This window comes from Homalodisca vitripennis, chromosome 2, assembly GCF_021130785.1.
Source record: "Homalodisca vitripennis isolate AUS2020 chromosome 2, UT_GWSS_2.1, whole genome shotgun sequence".
NCBI classification, from domain to species: domain Eukaryota; kingdom Metazoa; phylum Arthropoda; class Insecta; order Hemiptera; family Cicadellidae; genus Homalodisca; species Homalodisca vitripennis.
This window is the reverse complement of record NC_060208.1, coordinates 189,699,119-189,705,118: the sequence shown is the minus strand read 5'-3', so window position 1 is coordinate 189,705,118 and position 6,000 is coordinate 189,699,119.

Here is a 6,000-nt window from a genome sequence, read left to right as displayed (position 1 = left end):
TACGACAGTTGTTAGTTAGCAGATGAGGCAAACTCTATAAACAATGCAGCTTATTACGCAGTGCACCGTACCATGTATGCTACGCTACGTCGCCTCGCCTCGCCACGCCGCTAGTCGTCTTATGTTTCCAAGTACGTAGATGATAGAGCCGGCCGTATACGTGTACAGTACGTGCGGCGATGACGTGATGATGACGTCATTCACCCCTCCCCGTGTGACCGGTCCCAACTCACCCATATATCCCGCTCTCTCGCTCAGCAAGGTGATTCAGCCAGGATACTTCCGTCATGTTACCGTACAAGCCGTCACCCGCATTATCTCTCCCGGTGAAACACGGGCTATGGAAATTGAAAGGTGCAACCGTCTGTACCACCTGTCTTGTATTATTTGTGTGATGACTTGAGCACTTAATTGAACAGTTATGATTGGATATTCAATATTAGCTTCGGCCTGAAGAACCCATTACCCAAATGGGACCCCAAAATTATACAAGTGTGTTTTGAAATTATACTTTACATTATGGTGGTACAACTTAATAGTCCAAATCCTTCAAGAAACCACCCGTCAAGGGAGGAAAAGTGCAAAAATAACTTTTTTTATTATTCCAGGAAGATATTGTAACTATTCGTAATAGTCCTCGTAGCTCTTTTGACCTAATCATCTTAACATCAGCCTCACTGCTCGCGCTTCAGTTATGAATTATTTACCGCATGTTTGTGAGAAAAGGGAAAAACGTGTCTTTATATACCATATAAAACTTGCAATTTATCCTAAAAACAAAACAAAATTTATAGATTAATTCCGCAAGACAACACATAATGCATTCAAGCAAATTTCATTGCAAGAGTTAAAAATGACAACATTGAGCTAGTAATCTCATCTGTTAAATGCAACTATCACAATGATTATTAATTTAAGACAAAATTCCAATAATATACTTTTTTATATTTTTGTTTGGCCTTTCGTACTTAATGAGCACATAAAATATATAAAAAGTATATTATTGTACTGTCTGTCTTAAATTAATAACTAATTCCAATAAGAATAGAGCTTCTAGAATGTATCAGATGATTATTAATCAGCAGTTACACAACATTAGTAACTCGATAAGGGAATTTTTTTCAAAACACACCTTAACTATAATAAAAATTTCACACAGTTTTATTTCTATACATTAATTACAATTATAGATATCACCTTCACATATTTTCAAATTGAACTTAACAATATGTTGTGAATCAAACACGTTTTTGGGAGACACTTTTCAAAATGTTACGTATTTTGTTTAGCTTTGAGCCACGTCTTTGTAATATATTGCGGCAGTCAAAGTTTCCCATGGCCTGTAATTAGTTAGAAATAGAATAGTTAAAAAAGCAAAAAGAGCAAGAAGATGAAGTAATGGTCATTGGAAAACAACAAATCAGCCACCATGACGACTTGAAAGGTTGAGCAGATGAAGTTCCTTTCGCACATCTACTGTAACTAACGCCTGAAACTTCCAGGAAATTTACAGTAAGAAATGTTCTTTGAACATACAGTCTAATTTGTTACGTTTGTGAAACTCTAGTCCCTGTTTTAGACAATGGTGGCAATCCAAGGTAGATTTTATCCAAGGATCTGAAAAGCATCACACACGAATTTCAAAACAAGCGTGGGCGTCCCTCATATTAATATCTAATTTTGTCCTATACTCCAATAAAGACAGTTTAAATGATCAAAGATCTGCTTGGAACAGCGACAAGGTTTAGTGATATTTTCTCATTTTCATACAACCCCAAAACACGTAGAAAACAGAATTTAGTTTTTAATTTTTAGAAGCAGTGTTTGATTCAGTCAACCTCATAGCAGGACTAATGGCTGATTTCAGAGATGCAATGTTTTAAATAAACAGTAAACCAAATTAAGACGTAATATTGAAGCTTTGTACACTTTTTATACAGAATTAAATTATAATTAAAATTTCCTTTAAATAGAATCTATGAAACATAAACTGCACTAATTAGCCCAGTAAATAACCAAATGTTGAAAAATTCTTCAAAAAACGTTTTCTGAAACTTTGAAAGTTACAATGGAGTGCGACCTACTTGCTTAACCGCAGGACAGAAGGATAGATTTTTAGCATCCGAAGAGCTCTAACGAAGCCATGCTAGTGTGAGGAGATAAAGTGGCAGTTTTGAGTTTTTTTAAAATACATATGACGTAACGTACTTACAAACAAATCTGCACATAATCTTCTAGAATATCTTTGTTTAGGCATCAAGACCAGAAATCGGTCTAAAATTAGAGAGAGTTTTTCACAGGGAAGGAAACTCATTCTTTAATAAACTCAATAAACACGAGTAACGATTTCAAGTATTCCTTTTTTAACTCAAGGCAGGAATACCTTTTACATCAAAGGATGAGTCAGGTTTTAGGTTCTTACAGTATAATATACAGAAAGGATAATGGGGTTTCGAACATTTACCTTCGTTATGTGTTACAATAACTCGAAAATGTATTAACACAACGTTTCGAGGATTGGAATCTATCCTCTTCGTCCGGCAATCATATATAATCGGTTCATGAAATAAGAGAGAAAAAAGAGGAGAAATAAAAGGAGTCAAACATACTCGAAAACTGCTTAGAGTTCAGGCAGGAGAAATGAACGCAGGCGTTGTTGTCACTGCACAGGATGCAAAACACGAGCAAAAGAAGTCAAGATGTCACACGTCACACCAGCACAGGCAAAAGCGGTTTAATAGAAAAAAAAAAAAAATTGGCTGAAAATTCGGCCAATTATTAAAAAAAATAATAACGTTCGGAAAATCAACTGAAAACTTGTTATATAGGACAGGTTCGTGGCACCTTTCGTCCTCTTGTGATCCGTAATACGTACTACTAAGACGACTGTAACTGTAAGAGTTAGCTTTTCTACCACTGACAAAAGGCTGTAGTACTACGCGTGCACTAAAACAAATAGCATGCGTTATTTATTTACTATAAAAGGGAATTAATTTACTGTAAAAGTACCTGAGAATGTTATACAATAAAGACGGTGTTTGTAACGGTTGCTTAGATAAAAAGTTTTTAATGGTCTTATACTAATAAATTTAAATGTAACATTGCAAGCTCTTTCCGAGTTCAGTTTAATCCATACTAGGTAATTGAAGACAAATGAAGGCAACCTACGAATCTGTCGTAAGATTTCACAATATAAATGTGCAAGACGCGCATTCGAAATTTCGAGATGGCAGCCGACTAGTTTCCAAACTATCCAGTGGGATCAGCACACCTTACTCAGCACTCGACACCGCGGTCATATACGGTCACGGATCAGCACCGCACCGAACACTGCTGACGGACTCCACTTCCGGTGACGGTGAAATATAATTCCTTCTTAGACTACGAACTGCTGAGCGAACATTTACTCAAATCAGTTTGACGACGGACATAAACGTGTTAAGTTAGTTTGTTGAACAAGACTGTTAGATTACATTTGAAAACACATTTAGATTTTTAAAGTAAATTACTAGGTTTTATGCTTTGTATCAGTCAAATTAAATTGGTTTCCATCCATCCTCACAATAAAACAAACTAACATAACAGAGTATCAAAGTACCCGAATAAACGTAGACAGTCATTGCACGGACGGTAACTGTTGATGGATTGCCCTTTGAACATTTGATCCTTAAATCAATAGTGTTCTTCCATAAGGTCTCAACCAACCCAACAGAGATCACTTCTGGTTGGTTTATACCTTCCAGTTGAACCTACCACTGGGCACAGAAAAAACCGATGTGTCGCTTAAATCTGGGCAACCTTATGGATGTCCAGGAGCGGCACATCACTAACCGCAAATGTCGAGATTCTGGGGTGCAAGGGCAAAGGTGGTTGATAGGTCTAGTCTACTGCGGGAGATGACTGTTGGAGTTTGTTCCCTAACTATCATAGGTTCTTGCTAGCCTCAACAAGGGTGTACCGGCCCCTGCCTGCTTTGACTGGAGAGGCTGGTTCAGAGCTGCCCTCTCCTTCTTCCCGGGGACATGACTGAGATTAGTGCCTTAATTCTTCCTCGTGGATCTCGATATGAGGCGGTCCCTACTCCCTAACCTTACCCATTCTGAATATACTGTCACTACGTAAGCAGCGCTAAGGTTCTTATAGGACTAAGTGCAATTTATAAGCTTATTGTGCTAAGAGAGAGAAAAAAGGTTCAAACCAAAGAAGAAAATATGTACAAAGTTTCAAGTCTATAGGGCCTTTCTATGAAGGACTACGGACAAATAGACGCATAGACAACGACACAGGTCCTTCACAAAACAATTATGATAATTATTACCTACCATTTTTATTATTGACTATTATAATAATCATTAAGTATCACAGTGTGAAAACTACTTCCCTAAAGCCTGCAGCATTGTATACGATCGCGATATATTCTGATTTCTATACTATACCCATGTAAAGAACATTGTACTGTAATATAATTCTAGTGATTACTTATCAAACGAAAAGAGTGACCCGTGATATTGTTTTCATGCATTACGCACTGAAGCATAGAAGCATAATTCAACAAGACAGCATAGAAAACAAAGATTCTTGGAGGATTTGGAAAAAATTTTAACTGTGTACAACTAATAATAATATTACCCAGTTATTTAATACAAATTTGTATTTTGTGCAATACAACTTTATACTGGAACATTGTGTGGTTATTGCTAGGTGTATTGAATAAAAATTATTGATAATCATTTTAAGATTTTGTATTAAAACATTTTGATGTAACTAATATGATAAAATATCCATATGCTTCGGCTACAATTAACTAAAGTATAAATAGAAGGTTTATAGATTATAACTTACCACAGAAATAATATTATTCAAAATATGTACTTTTAACGTGACTCATAACAAAGTAGTACTTATGTAGTTGAATATATAACGTTTAATATCCTAATACCATACAATAGTATACCGTTACTTATGTAGTTGAATATACAACTTTTAATATTATCCTTATACTATACAATATTATACCGTTACTTATGTAGTTGAATATACAACTTTTAATATCCTAATACTATACAATACTGTACCGTTACTTATGTAGTTGAATATACTATTTTAAAATCCTAATACTATACCGTACATAATTGTATATAAAAGGTGATCCATTTGAAATCCAGATTTTTCTCAATATCTGGAATCAGAACTAATTTCAACTGATTCATAGTTTAGCACTCTGTGTTACGTTGGCGTTAGTTAGGTACCTTGTTAATAATTCATAGCATGAGTCGTTTGATTCGGTAATTATAGTAGCCTCGTGTGTTTTACCATCCAGGTCAATAAAGCTCTAATCATTAACTGTACGAATGTACTGATAAAGTTTACTTGCATTGTCGGTAAATATGTTAACAGTGTGTATAATTTAAGTGGTATTATAAATTAATGAGGAATTACAAAATAGATTTCAGATCATGCAATAATTATGTTCTACTATTTTTTAATCGCTCAAGGAAGCTAGTTCTATTCCTAGTGATAAATAAAAATATTAAATGCGGACTTTTCATACTATTTAATATTATTACTGTAGATAACGTTAGAAACCCCATTTTGAATGGGTTTTAATTTTTTATCTCCTCAATGATCTCCTAGTATTGCTATAGTATTTTAATTAGTTTACGGAAATTCAAATTTTGAAATATTCTATCTTTTACTGTGATGTGTTTTATTCAATGCATAAATTTCACTATAACTATTCCTCATTTCTCAACAGTAACTTACAAAACAAAAATGAGTAAAATTATAGTGTATTACTTGATACGATAGGTAACATCAAGTAACATATACGTAGTAAGTACAGTAATAAAAACTACAAGTAATTATAGTATATTTGATTTAATGTAGGTAGTTTTACATTATATATAAAATGAAAATTTTAGATCTGTATAAGGAAAAGATTTGGGGGGATCCACTGAACTGATATTTTCCCATAGTAGACAGAGAGTAAAGCCCCACTTT